The sequence below is a fragment of the Aquarana catesbeiana genome, linkage group LG03 (genome assembly GCF_042186555.1).
Source record: "Aquarana catesbeiana isolate 2022-GZ linkage group LG03, ASM4218655v1, whole genome shotgun sequence".
NCBI classification, from domain to species: domain Eukaryota; kingdom Metazoa; phylum Chordata; class Amphibia; order Anura; family Ranidae; genus Aquarana; species Aquarana catesbeiana.
In genome coordinates, this window is record NC_133326.1 from 328,995,012 (window position 1) to 329,019,553 (window position 24,542).

The window sequence follows — 24,542 nt, forward strand, 5'->3', positions numbered from 1 at the left end:
AAAAATGAAATATCTTTTTTTTTTATTTTCAAAAGAAAAAAATCTCCCCTTTAAGACCATTGGGTGGAAGTGAAGATTGAGGTCACTTCCGTCATCCAATGTTATGGAGCCGAGTGGGGGCCATCTTTCCCTCACTCGACTCCAGGCCTGTCAGGGGAGAGGATGCGATTGTCTTCACTGCTACCGGCGGCTCCAGTAAGCGGCAGAGACGACCGGAGCGCGGCGGGAGCCCGCCCCCAATAAAAGTGATCTTGCAGCGAACCTGCTGCAGAGACCACTTTTATTCTAAAGAAGACTGCCCGCCGTTGATGAAAATACCGGGGTTATGGTAGCTAGCTCAAAGTACCGACGTACAGCTATGGCGGTTTGTGGCAAGTGATTAAGATATTTGTAAAGGCTCAAAGTTTTTTTACCTTCGTGCATTGTATGCACAAAGGTAAAAAAAACCTTGTGTGTTTAGCAGCGCCCCCAGCCCCCCCCCCCCTAAAACTTACCTGAGCCCCATCCCAATCTAGTGATGTGCATGGAAGCCTTGGCTCTCCCAGATCTCTCCTTCCTCATTGGCTGAGACCGCAGCGATAGCCACTGGCTCCCACTGCTGTCAATCACAGCCAGTGAGCCAATGAGGATAAAGCAGGGGTGGTACCAAGCCGCGCTCAGTGTGTGAATGAACACACAGAGCAGCGGCTCAGCAGCGAGCCTTCTTGGGTGCCCCCATAGCAAGCTGCTTGCTATGGGGGCACTCAGCAAGACGGAGGAGCCAGGAGAGCCAGTGGGGGACCTGAGAAGGGGAGGATTAGGGCTGCTCTGTGCAAAAAACATTGCACAGAGCAAGTGAAGTATAACATGTTTGTTATTTTAAAAAAATTAAAAAAAAAAAATAATAATTTATTATTTCTTTAAGGGCTGGTGAATGGCATCCCAACTCATTAAGGCAACGCACTTGTCCTTCAATAATTTAAAACACTCATCATATGGACCAGATCACACTAAAGAGTCAGCATATTAGCTAGGCAACATGCATTTTTAGAAGGAGGTCATGTAATGTCTTTCATGTAGTGTCATAATTATTCCTGCTAATTCGTTGATTTATTTCCAGTTTAGTTTCCAGTCTGTATCTGTGTCTTGTTTTTCTATCTGTTCTTTGTACTGACTCTTTTCCACTTGTTATTGTCGATCTCCTAGCCTGGCAGCAACATCTCCTTTTGAAGCTTCCCTGGTTTTAATCAGCTCTCATCCATCAAAGGGTCTCAGCTTTCTCCCCAATGTTCACTGCCTCTGTTGGTTTGTGACACAAACACTTGAGCATTTCTATGGCAGCCAAAATGGAAGGAGCTACAGGGTGTGTGTTTTCATCTCTAGTGGCAATTGTTGGCCTTCTCCCAGGACCTGAACCGCAGAAGAAGATTGGGCGGTTTCCTATCAGATCTCCTTTCCAACACGCATATCTCTAAAGAAAAAATAACCATAATTCACGGGACATTTTCATATTTATGTGTGTAAATTGTATACATATGTGCGTGCTGGGAGCTCAGAGAGGATTTAATAAAGCATAATTGTGGTCTGTGTTATTAAGTTCTGCCTCATTACACAGTGTGTTATTGCTCAGTCAATTCACTTTCCTGATCTAGATTCCAAAATGAGATTGTTATTACTCTGTGCTACGTGTCAGTGCTTTTCAGGTATGGGTCAGTGACTTCAATAACTCAAACCTTCTGCTTACATTACCAATGACACAAGGAGCTTTCTTCCTTCTGATCTTGTGGAAGGATGTATATAGATTGACTTGATAGGATCCTGGATCAACCTCAGGATACTAGGATATGGGGTTCAGTGATCTGTAGTAGGCAATTGGTGGTTCACACATTTAATTTCCTCTCTTTTTATCTTCTGAGTGCTGCTAAGTATATTTTTTAATGTATTTATATTGCCCTTGCAGCCAACTTAACAAGGTCTACTTTGAAGCCCTGTTAAAAAGGATGGGTAATCATCTGAACGATTGGAAAAAAAGAGTGAGGTTGGGTTCATACTATTGCGAATTGGATATGGGTTCCCCACATCCAATTCGCAATAGCAGGAGATTTTGACCGTCTTTGACCGGTTCGGCAGGAACTGGACGAATCTCGCTCTGTGTGTACCACTGTCTGTTCAACAGAAGCCAGTCTAACGTCCAGCTTTTGTCGAACGGTCCTACTGGAAAACTAGCATTCGTTCACGGGGGGGGGGGGGGGGGGGTCACCACTGTCAGAATACAATAGCATAGCAGGAGAGATCTGTGGGATGTAGGGATCTAAGTTTTTTCATTCAAACCACTGGTTGAACATAAAAAATAAAAAAAACTCTGTATGTGTACCGTGTTCAACTATTAAGCCTAGTACACACAATGAGATTATCAGACGAATGATCGTCCTGTGGTTTTTTTTGCATGCTAGTCTTCATATTGAAAACGAATAGGTTATTAAAGTATGAAAATTCTCATACAACAGAATAAAAATCCAGAAATTATGTAATGTGTTGTAGTGCATTTGTATTGTATTTTCGGATGCAAACTGTACTAATTAAATGAAAACCATATTATCTGTTATCGTACGAGAAAAAATGTCATATTTGTCCCTTTGGAAAAATTCGGACGAAAGCTGCGTACTAACGATCAGATTATTGTACAATCTCCTCAAAAGTGTTATTTATTTTATGATATTCTGATTGTGTGTACAGGAATTAACTATCAGTTCACTAAACAGGTGCAAAGTTAGAATACATAATGCAAAACAGGGTCAGAAAGGTAAAGAGCTTGCAAACACTGCAGAATAATGCAAAACAGATTATGAAAGCTGCACAAATATGGACTCTTCACAGCAATTTCTCTGTGGCTCAATCAGGGTAACACGTGGCTGTATAGCATAGTCTCTATAAGACTCTATAACAGAGTCAAGCTGAGAATCACCACTTCAGTAAAAACACAGCTATTTACAACTTTCCTCAAAAACAACATCCCTCACAATGAAGTCCAGGTTAGCTCTGGTAACACAGGAAAACAGCTGAAGGGATCCCAGACTGAAGGATGAGAATGCCACCTCACTGGAACTGTAGTATTCTGGTGTATACCCAGCTTTAGAAGATATTTTAAAGAGATTGTACAGTTTTATTTTAATGCCTTTTTTTATATTCATAATATATATATTCATAATAATATATATATATATATATATATATATATATATATATATATATATATATATATATCCATCCAGGTACATATGAAATATTAATATGGCTTATGATTAGTTCATATTAAACCATTTGCATCCAGCTGGTGGCAAGCTGGAAGCAGAACAGCTGCTTATTTACAGGCTCAAAAAATCAACTGTTATTATAAAATGGAATTTAATTGCAGGAGAGATCAGATTATGTAGACTGCTGAATAACTAGCAGATGGACAAATTTGGATTAGGAAGATCGTTTTTTTATGCAAATAAAATAACATGTAAACTATTAGATTAGAATGTTTTTTAAAAAAAAAAAAAAAAGTAAAATAAAAGTGACCAGAAACCATGAAGCTATTCCTGTAAGAACATTAATAGAAAGGGGACTGAAATTTCATATTGCTTTTTGAATCTTATGCCATCTAATTTCATTGTGTTAAAACAGTTCAGCAGATTTCTGTCACAGTTCACTCCAATTCTGGGGGCCTCGGGCTTAGTTAAGCTGGCCATAAACTAGTAGAATTATGTTCTATTTTTTTTTGTTTTTGGAATGATCCGTATTCAAAAAAGTATCGTAAGTTGGTTGCTGTATTTTTTCATTTTCAAGCATTAGTTTTACTTTGTATCCTCTGGTTACAACCATGCTTTTTGACTTCTGAGGGTTTATTTGGAAGAAGACTAGGATAGTATAGTCAGCATAGGCAGTCTTCAAGTGATCCCACATCCGTAGCAAATTCAATCAGTTACATCAGCATCAGGTGCTTGATAGCTGCTGATCCAAGACTGATTAATTTTTATGAGAGTTACATAGTAGGTGAGGTTGAAAAAAGACACAAGTCTATCAAGTCCAACCTATGTGTGTGATTTTATGTCAGTATTACATTGTATATCCCTGTATGTTGTGGTCGTTCAGGTGCTTATCTAATCGTTTTTTGAAACTATCGATGCTCCCCACTGATACCACCGCCTGTGTAAGGGAATTCCACATCCTTGCCGCTCTTACAGTAAAGAACCCTCTACGTAGTTTAACCACCTCAATACAGGGCACGTACACCCCCTTCCTGCCCAAGCCATTTTTCAGTTTTCAGCGCTGTCGCACTTTGAATGACAATTGCGCGGTCGTGTTACACTGCACCTTAATTAAATTTTTATCATTTTTTTCCCACAAATAGAGCTTTCTTTTGGTGGTATTTGATCACCTCTGCGGTTTTTATTTCTTGCGCTATAAACAAAAGAAGAGGGACAATTTTGAAAAAACACAATATTTTTTACTTTTTGCTATAATAAATATCCAATTTTTTTTTTTTTTTTTTTAACAAATTTTTTCCTCAGTTTAGGGCGATACGTATTCTTCTACATATTTTTGGTAAAAAAAAATTGCGATAAGCGTATATTGATTGGTTTGCGCAAAAGTTATAGCGTCTACAAAATACGGGATAGATTTATAGCATTTTTATTATTTATTTATTTTTTACTAGTAATGGCGGCGATCTGCAATTTTTATTGTGACTGCGATATTGCGGCGGACACATCGGACACTTTTGACACATTTTTGGGACCATTCACATTTATACAGCGATCAATGCTATAAAATTGCATTGATTACTGTGTAAATGTGACTGGCAGGGAAGGGGTTAACACTAGGGGGCGCTCGAGGGGTTAATGTATTACCTAAGGAGGTGATTCTGACTGGGGGAGGTGACCGATCGCTGTCCCTATGTACAAGGGACACGCCATCGGTCTCCTCTCCTCTCTGACAGGACGTGGATCTGTGTTTACATGCACAGATCCACGCTCCTGCTGTGTTACCCGGCAATCGCGGGTGCCCGGCGGACATCGCGGCCGCCGGGCACGCGCACCGGGTCCCGAGTGACACGGTGGGCGCGCGCGCGCCCCCTAGTGGCTCGGGAAGGCGAGGACGTCATATGACGTCCTCCCAGAATAACAGAAGCCTCGTCCAGCCATCATATGACGGTGGGCGGTGGCTTTGTGGTTAAGGTCAAACCTCTTTTCTTCTAATTTTAATGAATGGCCACGTTTTATCCCTATTGTGGGGTCACCAGTATGGTATTTGTAAATTGAAATCATATCCCCTCTCAACCGTCTCTTCTCCAGAGAGAAAAAGTTCAGTGCTCGCAACCTTTCCTCATAACTAATATCCTCCAGACCCTTTATTAGCTTTGTTGCCCTTCTTTGTACTCGCTCCATTTCCAGTAGATCCTTCCTGAGGACTGGTACCGACCAGAGTCTTGTAGAGCGAGAGAATTATCGTTTTATCTCTGGAGTTGATCCCCTTTTTAATGCATGCCAATATTCTGTTTGCTTTGTTAACAGCAGCATTGCTGAGCCTATCTTCTACTAGGACCCCCAGGTCCTTTTCCATCCTAGATTTCCCCAGAGGTTCTCCCCCCAGTGTATAGATTGCATTCATATTTTTGCCACCCAAATGCATTATTTTAAATTTTTCTACATTAAACCTCATTTGCCATGTAGTTGCCACCCCATTAATTTGTTCAGATCTTTTTGCAAGGTTTCCACATCCTGCAGAGAAATTATTGCCCTGCTTAACTTAGTATTGTCTGCAAATACAGAGATTGAGCTGTTTACCCCATCCTCCAGGTCATATATGAACAAATTAAATAGGATTGGTCCCAGCACAGAACCCTGGAGGACCCCACTACCCACCCCTGACCATTGCGAGTATTCCCCATTTATCACCACCCTCTGAATTCGCCCTTGTAGCCAGTTTTGAATCCATGTACTCACCCTATGGTCCATGCCAACGGACCTTACTTTGTACAGTAAATATTTATGGGGAACTGTGTCAAATGCTTTTGCAAAATCCAGATACACCACATTTACGGGCCTTCCTATATCTAGATGGCAACTCCCCTCCTCATAGAAGGTTAATAGATTGGTTTCGTAACAACGATTCTTCATGAATCCATGCTGATTACTGCTAATGATACCGTTCCCATTACTAAAATCATGTATATAGTCCCTTATCATCCCCTCCAAGAGCTTGCATACTATTGATGTTAGGCTAACTGGTCTGTAATTCCCAGGGATGTATTTTGGGCCCTTTTTAAATATTGGTGTTACATTGGCTTTCCTCCAATCAGCTGGTACCATTCCAGTCAGTAGACTGTCAGTAAAAATGAGGAACAATGGTCTGGCAATTACTTGACTGAGTTCCCCAAGTACCCTCGGGTGCAAGCCATCTGGTCCCTGTGATTTGTTAATGTTAAGTTTCCCAAGTCTAATTTTAATTCTGTCCTCTGTTAACCATGGAGGTGCTTCCTGTGATGTGTCATGAGGATAAACACTGCAGTTTTGGTTACGGAAGCCCCCCGATTCCCTCGTGAAGACTGAGGAGAAGAATAAATTCAATGCCTTTGCCATCTCCCCATCCTTTGTAACCAGATGACCTTCCTGATTCTTTATAGGGCCAATATGGTCTTTCCTCCCTTTTTTACTGTTTACACACTTAAAGAATTTCTTGGGATTTGTTTTGCTTTCCTCCGCTATGTGTTTTTGTGTTCTATCTTAGCCACCCTAATTGCACCCGTATATTTCTTGTTGCATTCCTTATAAAGTCTGAATGCTGATGATGATCCTTCAACCTTGTATTTTTTGAAGGCCTTCTCCTTTGCTTTTATATGCATTTTTACATTGGAGTTAAGCCACCCAGGACTTTTGTTCGCTCTTTTAAATTTATTACCCAATGGGATGCAGGATAATGTCCTTATTTAATATGCTCCTAAAGCAAACCCATTTCTCCTCCGTGTTCATTGTTTTTGATCATTGTTCATTGATTTTATCCCAGTTTATGCCTTCTAGCAAGGTTCGTAGTTTAGGGAAGTTGGCTCTTTTGAAATTCATTGTCTTTTTATTCCCCTTAGGTTTCCTATTTGTGTGATTTATACTGAAGCCAATTGACCTGTGATCGCGGTTTCCTAAATTGCCCCGTATTTCCACATCCGTGATCAGGTGTGTATTGTTGGTAATCAGTAGATCCAGTAATGCTTTATTTATAGTTGGTGCATCTACCATCTGAACTATGAAATAGTCCTGCAAGACATTTAGGAACTGGCGAGCCTTAGACGAATGTGTGGTTCCCTCCACCCAATCTATGTCTGGATAATTAAAATCCCCCATTATGATAACACTTCCCATCAGTCGCCCCTCCTCCCTCAGGTGAGGGGGCCTATAGCATACTCCCAGTATTTTCTCCTTCCCTTTGGAGCTCTACCCATAAGGATTCCACCTGCTCCCTAGCTCCCTTAGTGATGTCATCTCTCACATTCACCTGTACATTAATCTTGATATATAGGCATACATCTCCCCCTTTTTTTTGAAAACTGACAATTTTATTGAGTTTCCATATTTTCCAACATAAAAAGACAAACAGAAAAAAGAAAGGTCTTGCATTGTGGTAAGTGGTATACGAGCTATTCATACACATTGTCACCCATAGAGAAACAAGGTTGAGGCATGTAAAACAGGAGGGGAACAAAATAAAGAAAAAAATTGCATATCCGCAATTAAACAATGAAGTGTGCTTCAGCGTCTCTGTATTACCACTAATTTCAAACTTGCTCAAGTGGGCATCTGTAGCAAAAGGAAGAAGAGAAAAAAAGAGTAGAGAGGTTAGGTATAGCCAAGGGGGCTAAAGAGGGTGGAGATAAGGAAAGAAGAAGAGGTTAAAGGGAGATAAAAGGTAAGAGAGAAGAGGACACCCACCCGGCCCTGGGCCTCCGCACTGCCTAGGGAAATCAACCATAAGTTCAGCTGAGCTTGGGAGCTTCTAGCATATCCCACAACTTCCATACTCGGTTGTGTTTATCAAGGGTATTGTTTAGGATATTCCATCCGTTTGACGTCCCTAATCCTGGTATGCAATTGAAACAAAGAGGGGGGTTCCCTCTTTTTCCATTTCAGGGCTATCAAGCATCGCCCGGCCGTTAGCACTTGGGCCAGGAGTTTTTTGGAGGATTTAGAGAAGGAAGGAGGGGGGAGGCATAAGAGAAACAGTTTAGGGTCGAGTGGCGCCCAGGAATCAAAGATGGAATGGAGAAGAGATTTTGTCATCTGCCAGTAAGGGGTGACCAGTGGGCAGGTCCAGTACATATGATACAGCGTCCCCACCTGTTTGTGACAGCGCCAGAAACGGTGATTCGGTAGAGGGGTATATAGAATGGAGCAGGTCAGGGGTTTGGTACCAGTGAAGTAGGATCTTGTATTGATTTTCTTTGTATAACGTACATACAGAGCTCTTAGAGGCCTGTGACCAGGTAAGCTGCCATGTCTTCAAGGGTTTGACCTCACCCAGCGCCTGCTCCCATTTGCGCATATAGGTATGCAGAGGTCCTGTTGGTGACATATCTGTAATTAGGAGTTACAGGTGCATGATATCATACCTTTGGGGGACGAGCCCTGTAAGCATATTCTCTCAAACTCGGTTAAGGGGGAGAATTGTAGATACAAATGACTGTGCAAAGTGGCGGATTTGTAGGTAACTAAAGAAGGCCTGTCTGGGTAGATCAAAAGCATCTTTCAGATCCTGGAAGGACCTTAATGTTCTGGTTCTCGTATCCACCAATTGACCGTACCAAAACATGGCCCTATCCATCCAGAAATAAGACATCTGTGAGGTCAAGCTGTCCAAGAATTTGGGAGTAAACAGAAAAGAAGTGACCGGGGAAGCAGTGGAGGTGAGCAGGTACATCAATTTAGCGCGTCGCCACAGCGTTCGTACAAACATTATTGGCCCTAGCAGTTGGGACTAACCGAGAGTCACATCTGTACTCCATAGCATGGAGTTTGGATAGGTAGGGGCCAGCCACAGCTTTTCAATTTGAGTCCATCGATTGTATGCGTGGAGAGTACACCAGAAAGCGATCGGACGTAGCAGGGATGCTAAGTAGTACTTGGCTATGTTGGGAAATGCGAGGCCGCCTTGGCTGCGGGGGGCGTATAGTATGCATCTAGCAATCCGATGCCTCTTGTAGTTCCAGAAAAATTTTAGCAGGTCACTTTGAAGAGTCCTGAAGTGTACAGCTGGGATAGGAATAGGAAGTGTCTCGAAGAGGTAAAGGAGTTTGGGTAGGATCACCATCTTAATGGTTGCCAGATGACCAAAGAGGGATAACTTTAAGGTTTTCCATTTAGCTAAGGAGGCCCTGATAGACGTGTATAGTTGAGGGAAGTTGGCCTTATATAGAGCTTAGAAGGAGGGTGTAAGGTGGACACCGAGATATTTTAGGGTGGATGTCTTCCATGAGTAGTTAAATGATTGGGAGGGCAGACAGTGTCTGAGGGGTCATATTGAAGGGGAGGGCTTTAGTCTTGGAGTTGTTAATTTTGTAGCCTGAAAGGGCGCTGTATCGATCTAATTCTACATGTAGGTTCGGGAGGAAAATATGGGGTTGGGTTAGCGTGAGCAGGACATCATTCACAAATAAGGAAATCTTAAAGTCCCAAATACGGACTGGGATTCCATGAATTTTTGAGTTTTGTCTAATATGGGCAGCAAGGGGTTCGATACATAGGGTGTAGGGGAGAGGGGAGAGCAGGCAGCCCTGTCGAGGTACCGTTATGATAGGTAGGGTAGAGGAGGAGGCAAACTGAGTCTTGACTAGGGTCGAGAGAGATGAGTATAAGTGGGTGATGGCTTGAAGGAAGGGGCCCTTTATACTGGCTCGGCGAAGGGTAGCAAAGAGGAAGGGCCAGCCTAGCCTATCGAAGGCCTTTTCCGCGTCTAGGCTTAGAAGCAATGCCTCAGACCTGTTCCTGTTTGCTACCTCCACAAGGTCGATAACTCTCCTGGTATTGTCCCCGGCCTGGTGAAGGGGGATAAACCCCACTTGATCTTTATGGATCATTAATGGCATGAAGTTATTTAACCTGTTTGCCAGTAATTTAGGAAAAATGTTTAAGTCTGTATTCAGGGGCGCAATCGGCCTGAAGTTAGAGCACAGTGTATGGTCCTTTCCTGATTTGGGGATCATTGTAAGGAAAGAGGTCTGCATATCTCTCGGAATGGGTGTGTTGGCCATGAAGGAGTTGAACAGCGGGGTGACATGGGGTAGAAGAAGCGGCAGGAAAAGTTTTATAGTAAAGGTATGGTAGCCCGTCGGGCCCCGGAGCTTTGTTATTCGGGAGAAATTTAATCATGTCAGCTACTTCCTCTTCCGAAATAGGGGAGTTAAGGCTGGTTAGGGCAGAGGGGAAGAGAGCAGCAAGGTCGCAGTCTGCCAAATAGGAGTGGATGGCTTGGGCTAAAGTAGGAGAGGGGGGATTATGTGGAACACTCGAGTCATGAAAGAGTTGGGCGATTTTAGCGGGATGGGATTGAAGGGTGTCGTTCGCGTCTTTAATAAAGGTGGGTGAAGTGGCAGCTGCCCGTTTGTGGAGTTGTCTCGCTAAAAGGGTGTGCAGTTTATTAGCTTTGTCATAATAGGTTTGGCGCAGACAGAGAAGGGCATCTCCCCCTTTTTTACCCTCTCTATCCCTGTTATAAAGGGTATACCCTTGAATGGTTGCCAGCCAATCATGAGAGCTGTTGAACAAGGTCTCTGAGATTCCCACAAAATCCAAATCCTCCTTGTACAACATTATGATGAACATGCCACATAATTTAGACCGGTCGCATACTATCCTCTTATTGGGTGTTCCGAGATTGCAACTAGGACTTGTTACTATACTTACCTTGGGTTTATGTGCTTTAGTCAACCTACCACTAATGCCCCCAATACTACCCTCTGGAATATGTTCTGCTCTGACTATCTCTACCTCTGGGCCCTCCTCCCCATCGCCTAGTTTAAAAACCCCTCTAACTTTTTGACAATCTTTACTCCCAGCTGATCTGCATCCTCCTCATTTAGGTGCAGTCCGTCCCTTCTATAGCACTGGCGATCGATTGAGAAGTCAACCCAGTCCTCCAGGAACCCAAACCCCTCCTTACTACACCAGCTCCTCAGCCACTTGTTTACTTCCCTAATCTCCCTCTGCCTTTCTGGTGTGGCTCTATGTACCAGTAGTATTGCTGAGTATACTACCTTGGAGGTCCTTTTCCTCAATTTAGCTCCCAAGTCCCTAAAATCGTTCTTTAGGACACTCAATCTGCCTCTGGTGCCAACGTGCACCATGACAGCTGGGTCTTCCCCAGCCCCTCCCAGTAATCTGTCCACCAGATCCGTGATGTGCCGAACCCAAGCGCCCGGTAGACAACATACAGTTTGGCGCTTCAGGTCTTTGTCACAGATTGCCCTCTCTGTCCTTCTAAGAATTGAGTCCCCTACCACCAGAATCTGCCCCTGGCAGCTAGGGGAGTCGCTCAGCTCCAGCAGTGCTGGTCCCTGACTGGTTTCACCAATGTCACTCAATGGAGAGTACTTATTGGGATGCTACAGCCCTAGATCGGCCTCCCTGGCACTTCCCCCTCTACCCTTCCTGACTGTCACCCATCTACTCTTTTCTAGTGCCTGCACCTTTTTGTCTCCATCCGCCTCTGTGCTGGCACCTGCCGGGTACGTTCCTGGCTCTCCTTTAGTATAGAGGGTCTTCTCAGTGCTGACAGTTGCTTCCCCAGATTCAGAACCTGGGCTTCCAGGGAAACAATGTGCTTACATTTTGCACAGAAGTATTCTTCCTTGATCAGATGATTAAGGAATGCATACATGCCGCAAGATGTACACCGAGTCTCATCTCCACACCCGCCGGGCATGGTACCTACTAATTTAATGACAATTGGGGATTATACCAGGTCCAAATTACCTAACTAGCTTCCTAATATTCAACAAGATAATACACAGGTACTCAACAAGACAGTACACAGGTACTCGCAGACCCACGTGCACTCACAGACCCACGTGCACTCAAAGACCAACATGCACAAACAATACACAAAATACACAATACACAAGTATACACAAGTACTAACGATCCACACACACACACACACACACACTACTCAGACAACACTCAGGTACTGATACTAATACTCAATACAGCCCACGTGTACTCCCAGCACTCATGTACTTACAATACACAGGTACACACTCACACTACACAGGTAATTTGACCCCTGTTATAACCTCCTGTTTTCCACTCTGGTTTTTAACTCACCACTTAGTCCAGTTCCACTTGGTCTAAGTTCCAGCAAACTAAAAGATGAGCAGGCAAACTCAAATGTGAGCCTATCAACGGAGTCTTTGGACAGGCGCACTCTGTCTGTTTACACACCCTCCAGCAGCACTGAATGTGTGTTCAGAAAGCACACTGGGTGCAGGACAGGCCAGTAGCTGAATTGTATATTGAGCAAGTTCTGGCCAGTGGTCCATCATCAAGACCCAGTAACCCAGTGGATGCTCTGTTGGAAAGGTCTCCAAGTCTGCTCTTTCCCCTAGATATTTCTGCACCATGTAATGCAGACGCTGGCGATGGTTGCTTGAACAGATCAGACGTTGGCGCTGAGGATTAAAAAATTGTTTAAAAGGTATCGGTCAGCCGGCCACCTTCTCTACCGCTCTTCCTCTCACTGAACGAAGCCTCAACAACACATTGTCCAGCACCAGGAAACTGTAACCTCCCAGGGTCTGGGAATGCATTGCACAAACCTTTCTTCAAGGCCTCCTGAAGAGGTTTCATCCTCTGCTCCCTCTGCGAAGGCAGGATGAGTTCTGCAACCTTACTCTTGTAACGTGGATCAAGAAGGTTTGCCAGCCAGTAATGATCCCTCTCCTTGATACCATGAATCCTAGGGTCCTTTCGCAGGCTTTGTAGAATCAGGGAGGCCATGCAGTGTAAGTTTGCAGAGGGATTCGATTCTGAGTCCTCTGGGTCACTAAGGATCACATGATCCATAACTACCTCCTCCCAGCAACGTACAACTCCTTGGGTTTCTGGGGAATGAAAACCATCCCTTGAAGACTGCTGCTGAGTGTTATCTTCTACATCCATGCTGACACAATCCTCCTCCTCTACTTCTTCCTGTGTGTTTGGCAGGCCTGCAGGAATGCTATCTGGATAAAGGGGGCCTTGAGAGGTAAGGAAGTCCTCCTCTTCCTCCCGCTGTTCTGCCTCACGTGCCCTGTCCATGATTCCACGAAGCGTGTGCTCCAACAGGAAGACTAGAGGGACAGTGTCACTGATGCATGCATTGTCGCTGCTCACCATCCTTGTGGTCTCCTCAAATGGTGACAGGACAGTGCATGCATCTTTGATCAGGAGCCACTGGCATGGCAAACAGAAGCCAAGCTCCCCTGACCCTGTCCTGGTGCCATACTCGCACAGGTACTCATTGATGGCCCTCTGCTGTGTGTGCCACGTTGAGCTCCACAGGTTGCATTCCCTTTGAATGTCAGCCAGCCGAGCACTGGCATTGTATGACCGGCGGAAATTATCACACCCTGGGTACCTGCTCAAGAACCACTGCACCACCAAATTCAGGACGTGTGCCAAACATGGAACATGAGTCAAGTGTTCCTGTCGTGGGTGGAGAGAAGGTAGGTGCCACTGTCACATACAACCATTCCTGGCTGAAGCTGGTGTGGCGCCAACCACCTCTGAACCTGCCCCTGCAGAGCTGACAGAATCTCTGCCCCAATGTGGCTCCTGTCCCCTAAGCAGACGAACTCAAGCACTGCATGTTATCTTTTAGCCTGACTGCTTGCTTAGCCCCTTGAACGCTTACGGAGCACCGCTGGCTCAGAGGACAAATCTGCAGAAGAGGCCATAGAGGAAGAAGAGGAGGGGTTGGAGGAGAGAGCTGTGGCAGAATTACCACTAGCATTTTGGAGGCGTAGTGGCGGAACAAGCTCCAACAGCACTGAACCCTGTCCTGCAACCTTCCCAGCTGCCAGTAGAGTTACCCAGTGCACTGTGAAGGAAAGGTAACGTCCCTGCCCATGCCTGCTGGACCACGAGTCAGCGGTAATATGCACCTTACTGCTGACCGCCCTGTCCAACGAGGCCAAAACATTGCCGGTAGAGAGCCAGAATGGCCTTCCGTGAAAAGAAATGCCGTTTTGGAACCTGCCACTGAGGTACAGCACATTCCACAAATTCACGAAAGGGGGCAGAGTCTACCAGCTGAAAAGGCAGCAGTTGCAGTGCTAGCAATTTGGCCAAGCTAGCATTTAGACGCTGAGCATGTGGATGGCTGGAACCAAATTTCTTGTTTACGGTTCAGCAGCTGGGGTAGGGAAATTTACCTGCTAAAATCAGATGGTGGTGTACTGCTAGCAGATTGGCTGCAAGTACTTGGGACACCTATTTTTATACATTCATTACTCTGAGTGCAGGTTTTTGAGAGGACTGGAGGTATAGTAGGGTTGGAGATCCCAGATGAGGAGCAAGGAGAAGGCCGCCTTTTTCTTTGATGTGGGTCTTTTAAGTTGCCAACGGACTGCATGGCAGGTCATCATATGTCTGGTCAAGCATGTGGTGCCCAAGCGGCTGCTGTTCTGGCCACGCTTGATCTTATTCAGACATAGGTTGCAGATAGCAATGGTGCGATCTGCTGCACACGTGTCGAAAAAAAGGCCCACACCAAGGAGCTTTTAAAAGTCAGCGGGGAGTCAGCAGTGCCCTGCACCTGCAGAGCTCTGCAGTGTGATGCACTAGGGAGGCTGCCCTTAAGCTGCCCCCTAGAGGGCATCCTGCCTCCTTGAAGTTGTGCCTCCTCCTCTCTTCTCTCAGGCATCCAATTATAGTCAGTGACCTCATCATCCCCTCCCTCCTCGTCACAGGACCAAACTTGGCTGTATGCTGCAGCTGAGGGAACATGACTGCCAGTTTCTTGTCCTTCTTGGGCATCCCCTCTCTCTAGGCTCACGTTACTCCCTTCCTCAACCTGGGAGCCAACATCAGAGCCTTCAAATCTCTGCACATCCTCCAGCAGCATGTACCCCACACTGTGGTCGAATAATTCTGGGGACTCCTCCATGCATGATGGTGGGGCTACGGAAGAAGTGACTGTGGACAAGGAGCCAGTGGAATGGGCCGTTTTGGCAGCTTTGTTGGAAGGCAAACTACTCTGAGCCTGGGTGACAGAGGATAAAGAGGATGAGGACGGCTTTGTTTTTCACTACACCAACTCTTCTGCATGTTCTGGCTCAATAACTCGGCCAGCAGCAGAAAAAAAGGACAAGCGTGCCCCACAGCCACCTGCAGAGGATGCACCATGTCCACGACCAGCACTGTCATGGACATGGTGTATATAATATATATATATATATATATATATATATATATATATATATATATATATATATATATATTTAGACACAGAGGCTGCTTGCCCTCTTTTAGTGGCCTGTGAGGATCTGCCTCTCGTTGGTGGCCTTCCGGACATGATGTATATTTTGTTTTGCAACACCACACAACAATGTATTAGATACTGTGTACACCACCAGAAGTGTAGTAGACACTGTACACACTGTATTAGATACTGTGTACACCGCCTGCACTGTATTAGAAACTATACGACGGCTGCACTGTATTTTATACTGTGTACACCACCAGAAGTGTAGTAGACACTGTACACACTGTATTAGATACTGTGTAAACCGCCTGAAGTGTATTAGAAACAGTACACCACTGAATGCACTGTAGATTTATGCCCTGTACACACGATCGGACATTGATCGGACATTCTGACAACAAAATCCATCATATTTTTTCCCGACGGATTTTGGGCCAAACTTGTCTTGCATACACACGGTCGCACAAAGTTGTCGGAAAATCTGATCGTTCTGAATGCAGTGACGTAAAACATGTACGTCGGGACTATAAACGGGGCAGTAGCCAATAGCTTTCGTCTCTTAATTTATTCTGAGCATGCGTGGCACTTTGTGCGTTGGATTTGTGTACACACGATCGGAATTTAAACGATCGGATTTTGTTGTCGGAAAATTTATCCTGCTCTCAAACTTTGTGTGTGTCGGAAATTCCGACGGAAAAAGTCCAATGGAGCCCACAAACGATCGGAATTTCCAACAACATAATACGATCGCACTTTTTCCATCGGAAAATCCGACCATGTGTACAGGGCATTAGGCTACACTGGATGCAGAGTATATATAATACACCGCCTGAAGTGCATTAGAAACAGTACACCACAGAATGCACTGTAGATATAGGCTACACTGGATGCAGAGTAGAGAGATAGATAGATATATATCTATAAATCTCTATCTATATATCTTTATCTCAGCGCTGTGTCCATCAGAAATGGCTAACAATACCTTTATGTCAGTTGCTTATCACAAGATGTAAATACAATGGAAACCATCTCGGGTTTTACATGTGCATGCATGTATATTTGTGACTGTTATTAGTAGATGATTTATATCAGACAACTTCTATTTTAGTTTTAGTGATCCTTTAATGCATAGCATGTGCTTTTCACAAGGACAATGAACAAAACTCTATCATCATTAAAGAGATTCCCAGTAAAGGTAAACATTTCACAGATGATTGTGTGTACGCCTTCATACTTTTACAGCCTACAGATGAAGTCACATAAATCAGAAGCTGGAGGTGCAGATTTCTGTATTTAGAGGAGTGGAATATACATTGGAAAAATGCTTTATCAAGAACTCCAGGCAAATAGGTAAATAGCTGGTAAAAATACACGTATGCTGTTTTCCCTGATAAATTTTAATTACCGTATCTGCATTCACTTTTGAGCCAGCCAGCCACCCCTGTCCAAAAGCATTGTCAGCTCTGGGACATCCCCCGCAACGAATGTATTACAGCAGGACACTAACACACCCAGTATGCTGATTGAACAATGAGGGAGCAGCAGCATACCTAAAAGTCAACCTTCTGCTCATTTTTTTTTTTTAAAGAGGAATTATATTAAAGTGGATATGAATGTTCAAACATCATGCCCATTAGTTTAAAAAAAAAAAATAAAAAAAAGAGTAAAGCAAGGCAAACCAGAAGTTAATCCTTCCTTTATTTGTTGATCAGCAGTCACATGGCTGCTCTCCTTGGCTGTATTACAGGTGTAGCGCTGGTAGATTTATGATCTACCATCTGATGGGTAAATTTAGTGAATTGCTCGTTATAGGAAGTTAGATTTGCCTCTGTTCCAGCTTGGCTGACGTTGCGTGTGATTCCACACTGAGCCGGTGGGTGTCGTTATTACCCTTAGCTGGTGTTGGAAAGGCAACGTGTCAAAGCGTATGGGTGTTCCTCTGTCCCGGAGACAACTCGGTGGAGGTGGTCCTCCGAGTTGCGTTCTGGGAGAGGGTATTTATGGGACAGACGCCATGTTTAGGGTTCGTTTTACAGCCACCTGCTGGCCCTCCTGGCAGACAGGTATGTGTTAGAATACCACCTCGTGGTCCTCCGTTCCGGACGACCGCGTCGCTGCGGCGCGTGGGTGGGCCCAGAGGTCTGTCTGGGGCCTACTACAGCAGCCGAGGAATGGTCCTGAGCTGTCTATCCAGAGTGAAGAAGCTGGACAACCGAGGAGATCCCAGGGGAGGACCCGTCATGGAAGGATCACGCAGAGTGCTGGTCTGGAGAGGGGCCTGGTGACTCGGTTGGAGGACGTATCCTGAAGTAGTCTTATTACGTAGTACTGCCGGGTTGGCTTAGAGGTCCAAGTACTGTGTCTGACATTCACTGCGAACCAATACATCCTGTGGCAGAGGATCGTACGGGTTTATTCCAAGCAAGTCTGTGGCAGAGACTTTTGTTCGTGCTACGTACTGGCTGCTAGGCAAGTGAGAGAGGCCTATCCAGGCGAGCAAAGATCGTGTCCCACAAGGGGATCGCATTCAATTACAGTATTCAACTTTAAAGGACGTTCTAAAGAATCCTAAAGAAAGGTATTTGAGCTTCCCTGCAGTTTCCCTCCTGCCTCTTTCCTGCTACTTCCTTCGTTACTTGGTTCAATAAAGCATTGAAAACGTACTCAAGTGTTGGTGCTTGTATCGTCCAGAGGTAAACTCAACGGAACCCTAGACCCGGTGCCGGTGAAACAGAGGTATTGAGAGTGATGGTAACAAGCCCGCCTAAACCAGCAGCTCCACCAAGAGTTATTGCTACACAGGCTTAGAGGGGTGGGGAAGGAGACTTTTTGTGGCGATCGGATGATCTGCTAACATCACATATCCCAACCACAACCACTCAACCAGTGCAGGCCTGGGGTATCGCCTTTTGGCTAAGATCAAGTGCAGTATCTGTTCTTATCAGTTTCCAGGAGGTGGCGCTTGCTTCCGTCCCTGATCTACGGCGAAGTGGAGCTGGGATGGCCGTTGCTATGCAAAACCTGCTGGAGTAAAGGTGACCTGGAACGGTTTGTAGCCGAAAGGGAAGCCTTCTGATGGGGATGGAGAACCACAGGGTCTGAGCCGGAGGGTCAGGTCCCTGGCCTTTTGGCCTGGATTGGGGTAGCTCTAGCTCCGGTCAGTAATTCGGGACTCCTCCTTCGGGGGGGGGGGGGGGAGTGGTCAGTATATCCCGAATGTAATTAGGCAGGAGGGATGGAACGATGGTGAGGCCTGATGGTAAAGGGCTCTCACCAAGTTTCCTGAACTCCAGGTCTTCCTGGCTGGGGTGGGGGCTGCTGTGGTCTGGGGTCAGGGTTGCACCAAAAGCCAGTGGTGAATGTGCCTCTGAAGTGGCAGTTCAGGGGTGCTGTACAGTCACTGTGTTTCAGCACTTGATTTATGGCACCATGGTCACTTCACCACAACACACGTTTTTCACACCTGCCTCTTGGGCCGAGCCTTTTGGCTAGGACCAGGGGACATTTTTATTCCTGGCCGGAGGGCCGGCCATTGTGTTACACAATGGTCACTTTCACTCTCCCACCTCCATATCTCCCCACTCTTTTTATTTATCCCCTTGTTTGTCACTTTTTTGTATATTTTTGTTTGATGTGTATACACGTTTGTCACTGTGTGATGAGTAGGGTGTGGGTCCTCGGGCCTACTCTGAAAGTCTTGGGAAGGGGTGGACCTTCTGGCTTGGTTCACCCTCTCCCTTGGGGGTCTCCCTTTGGGGGAGCCCCACCTAGTACTTGGGTGGGTCTGTTTCGGCAGACCTTCCAGAGAACGGGGGTCCGCCTGGTTTCGGCCAGATGGACCCATTGTAAAGTACCTCAGTCCCTGTCTGGAGCCTAACGCCCCGGGGGGATCAGGGTAAGGTCTTTCCCTAGTGGAGGACACTGTACACCCGTTGCACGTTTTTTGTGTTTCACTCTTTATGTGTGCACCTTTTTGGCACCGGGTGGAAATTTTGGGGTGCGTTTTGCACGCCACTGGCTTTTCAAAATAAAAAAACAAAAAAAAAAAAAAAACAGTGCAGGGCTGGGGTGGCATGGCAGCAGCAGTCCAAATAGAATACAGGCAAACAATGCCCATGTAAAAATAAAAATTATATATATCACAGGCTTCTGCACTCTGGTCCTGACAAGCTGGGCAGGGGTGTGGCAGCAGAAGTCTGACTGCAGGATTACATGCACGCTGTGCACATGTACCATGTCCTGAAGCTCCCAAATAGAAGGCACAGCTGCAAACTAATCATGCTAGGACAGATGTGCTTATATGCTTGGCATAGTCAGATTAAAACAGAACTGCAGCGGGACTGGCAGGATCACTAAGCATTTCACCACCAAGTAAGCAATACAAAGAGAACAGACTACTTTTTACTGGCCCTCAAGACCATGCGCCAAAATTCTAACCTGAATTGTGAGTTGAAGTTATGAAGAGTACTAGTCTAATTTGGTCTCTTTAAATGTTTGTATTTTTTTTTTTTTAATCCAATTCCATTGTCTATATATTCCTTGTAGATACGCTGATTGCACCTGCTCCTGAGGAAGTGGAATCCGACAAAACACGTCGAGCACTATAGGATGCAATCTCTCGGTTACAGTTATGTGTTTAGATTTGTGTTGTAATTATTTTTGTCCATCATTAAAATTGTAATAATTGTGACCACTCACGTTATCAGCTTTTAACCCTACATCCCCACTTTAGTGTGGTATCGATCTATTAGACTACCATGTAAATGTTTTACCATATCGATTGCTGTAAACACGATGTGTATTAATATTTTACTACGTGCCAATAAGGCTATTTAATAAAATACTTGTTTATATTAATATCATCCTTTTCTGTTATATGCATGAATCTATATTAGATTCATATGTGATACCTATTATCCACTGTTAGTGGATAATACACATATTAAGAGGATCAAAAAAAATGTACGCATTTTCCTTCCTTTGGCCTAGTTCACACTGACACTGAAAGCGGGCATTTGAGGGATGTTTGAGGGACACTCTTCAAATGCCTATGTAGTTGATAATATGGACAGCGCACAGTGCTGTTCACATTATCAATACATGAAGCGCCAACGTCGCTTCGCTTCAAAATTGACACTTTATGTTGAGTTTGAAAGAAGTTGAAGCATTTCAAATCCTTCCATTCAAGTCTATGGTAACTGGCATGCTGTTGCTATGCGGTTGTGGCATTTTAGTATATTACAGTTACTAATAGGTATTTGTGGTGGGGTTTTAACACGCAAAAAAAAAAAAAAAAAACGCATGTCAACCGCGCCGCAAATGCACATAGGGCTTTTGGGGGAAGGCTTCTAATGCTCATTAAATGTTTATTGAATGCACCTATTAAAGCGCATTAACGCAATAGGCGCATTTGATAAGCGTCAGTACTTTGAGCAAGTGCGAACAAGCCCTTTGGGTGTTATCAGTTTGTTAGGACCGATTAAAAACCATGCTTTGCCTAAGTGGCTGGTGATGGATTTTTCTCAGCATTTAGCAAGGACGCTAACTTTGCTTATCTGATGCACAGACAGCCACCAGAAGGAGAATCTGCAATCTGAATTTATATATGAAATACACTTCTGATACTATAGAATGACAAGCAAAAAAAAGGAGTAAACATCACACCAAACACAAAATGTGTAAAACAATGAAAAAATACTAAAATGTGACTTTTAACATGTCTTTCCATTGCAGTAATGCTCACTTCTCTTATTCTGACCTTCCACACAGATTCCCGACAGCGACAATGTTTATGCTCAGTTCAAAAGTCTGAAAAGTATCAGCAGTAATGCCATTGACCTTGGGCAGAGACTGCATACAGCATCTGAAGTAATGTGCTTTGAACATGACCTTGAATGCGTTGTGTCACATTCTGGGACAGACAGTTCATTCACATCCATGGATTTCATCATATAAGAGGGAGGCAAACTAAACTTTTACAGACATATTACGTCTGTCATTATTATTTTTCCTTATGCTTGTAAAGTCAAAATAACTATGGGTAACTATGGGATGAGTGTTACTTTATAAAAACGGCAGGGGGGGGGGGGGGGGGGGGGTTTATTGCTTTACAGCAGTTATAAAAGGAAACAAACTGTATAAGATAGCGCCTCCAATCTCCAGCTTAAGCAAGAGATTGTAAAAAGGGGGTTTAAAAGTACACAATGATTTCCTCTCGCTAATTACAGTAATGTTTTAATTGTGTACAAAAAGACACTCTAGTACTTTACAGTGTTTTCCAAAGGAGTGATATCTGAATAGATAGACACTAAAGTCTCGTACACACGGTATGATTGTTGGCAGGGGATTGTTGACAGACTGTTGTCCTAAAATCTTACCGTTAGTACGTTCCTTTTGACAATTGTTGTCCAATTTTCGGCCAACAAATGTTGGATGGCAGGCTAGTAAATTTTCGGGGGACAACGGTCTGTTGTCTGATTTTCATATGGTCAGTACACAAGTCCGTCACACAAAGGTTGAAAAGTACAAACACGCATGCTCCAAAACACGAAATTAGCAGAAGGGGCCCAAAGGGTGACGCTCAAGAGCTGAAATTCCTCGTAGTACGTCACTATGTTCGTGTTTGTTGCACGAAAATTGTGTGCTGTTAGTATGCAAGACAAGATCCTGGCATACGCCCTTAAGCCAAAAAATCGGACACTCTCGGGTCCAACAATTGGATCGTGTGTACGTGGCTTAAGACACCATACAAACTATACAACTTTTGTTGTCAGATTTCCTTAAGATTTACCAAAATCATCACAAATTGAAACTCTAAAGGCCCATACACACGATCGGATTTTTTGACAACAAACATGCAAATTAGCTGTTTTAAGGCAACATCCGACCTTGTGTACGCTCCATGGGACAAACTTTTTTTGGTTTTCATCGGACAAATGTTGGCTGTGCGAGCAGACAAACTTGGTGGCAACAAAAGTCTTACGTCGGCAAGTCCGATCGTGTGTACACAAAACCATCGGACTTTAGTACAAAGTACAAACACACATGCTCAAAACCAATGCAAAAGATCAGACAACAATACAGAAGTTGACCAAAGGGTGGTGTCGGAGAATTGAATGTCCTCTTTTGAAGTGTCGTCAGTACGTTGAAACGTCACTACGTTCGTGTTTGTTGCCTAAAAAGTCCTGCCATGTGTATGCTTAACAAGCTTACGGGCAAGGCCCTTTGTACAGAAATCCACGGAAAAGTTTGTTTGAAGTCCGATCGTGTGTATGAGGCTTTAGGCCCTATACACACTATTAGATTTTCTGCAGATTTTTGTCTTCAGATTTACCAAAACCATGTAATATGAGGTCAAACCTTAATGCCGCGTACACACGGTCGGACTTTCCGCAGGAAATGTTCGATGTGAGCTTGTTGTTGGAAAGTCCGACCGTGTGTATGCTCCATCGAACATTTGCTGTCGGAATTTCCGCCCACAAATGTTTAAGAGCAGGTTCTCAAATTTTCCACCAACTTCACATTGTTGTCGGAAAGTCCGTTCGTGTGTACACAAGTCCGCACAAAAGTTCACGCATGCTCTGAATCAAGCAGAAGGAGCCGCACTGGCTATTGAACTTCCTTTTTCTCGGCGCGTTGTACCTCTTGTACGTCACCGCGTTTTCACGTTCGGAATTTTGGGCCAACATTTGTGTGACCGTGTGTATTCAAGACAAGTTTGAGCCAACATCCTTCGGAAAAAAATCCACGGTTTTGTTGGCGGAAAGTCCGATCGTGTGTACGTGGCATTAGAGTTTCAATTTGTATGCAATCAGGCAGGCCCTTGCACTACATGGTTTTGGTAAATCTGAAGACAAAAATCTGCAGAAAATCTAATAGTGTGTATGGGGCCTTAAGGTTTGACCTCATTATATGGTTTTTGTAAATCTGAAGGAAAAAATCTACAGAAAATTGTATAGTGTGTATCCAGCTTAAAAGAACAAAAAACTGAATATTTTTAATGATGTGATCCAAGCCTCCTCATTTCTGAATAGTCCCTCTGAAGCTGGCCATAGATCAGTTTTCCTTTTTTAATGCACAAAAAAAAAAATTGTGTAGAATAATACTTGGCTATGTGTTTTACTTCAAATGACAGTTTGGGAGTAGGCAGTTACATTTAAAAAAATACAATGTAAAATTAACAAGGGACACCAACATAGTTGTATCTTTGATCTTAAAAACTATGGGATAATGGTGTTGTGGTAACTTGCACCAAATAAAAAAAAATAAAGCATAAAAATATTATTCTTGATATCACTAGAAAAAAAAGCCTTTGAAAATGTGTTTGCCATAACTCCATTAGTATCACCAGCAAAACAGCTTCATTATTATCCCATTAAAGAAGAAGAGAATGTGCGTTGCATTTGGAGATTTCATAATTTGCCACGTCACCAATGTTAATTCTCCATTACGAATGCTAGTTTACAAGGCCGACCGCTTCTGAGCATGCGTGTTTGTACTTTGGACTTTTGTCCGACAGACTTGTGTACACACGCTCGGAAAATCCGACAACACACATTTGTCCGCGGAAAATTTGAAAACCTGCCATCCAACATTTGTCCGCAGAAAATCCAACAATTGTCCGATGGGGCATTCACGCGGTCGGATTTACCGCCAACAGCCTGTCGTCGAACACTTCCTGTCGGAATGTCCGATCGTGTGTACGAGGCTTTAGAGTTCTTGTAGTATATTGTGCGTACTTTCTTGATCTGACCCATCTCCAACACACACACACATAAATTAAATTAGTCTTTTTTTGTTGTAAGCATATATTGTGCATTGTTGGATTCATGAAATAATAAGAACATGACCATGTATGTATGTATGTATGTATGTATGTATGCATGCATGCATATATGTGAAGGGCAAACTTCACACCTGAAACTGTTTGCAGGGAAACAAATTTCACTTTTCTACCACACAGTATTTGTATTGGGTGACATGTCATGGGTTGTGAAATGTGACTGCAGTCTGGCATTGAGAGCATCTGCTCACTGGTATTGGGCAGTTGGATTTTACACAGAAAAGCTCCA

General features: G+C 44.1%; 1 long non-coding RNA gene across 1 annotated transcript in view; it reads left to right on the plus strand.

Annotated features, from left to right (window-relative positions):
- The window catches only part of LOC141134546 (uncharacterized), an 82,414-nt gene extending 62,126 nt beyond the window's left edge, over nt 1-20,288 (plus strand). The window contains exons 2-4 of the long non-coding RNA XR_012243196.1: nt 7,106-7,193; nt 16,714-16,821; nt 20,017-20,288. This is a non-coding gene — a long non-coding RNA (uncharacterized lncRNA). The remainder of the gene's footprint in view (nt 1-7,105; nt 7,194-16,713; nt 16,822-20,016) is intronic.
- The last annotated feature ends 4,254 nt before the right edge of the window (nt 20,289-24,542 follow it).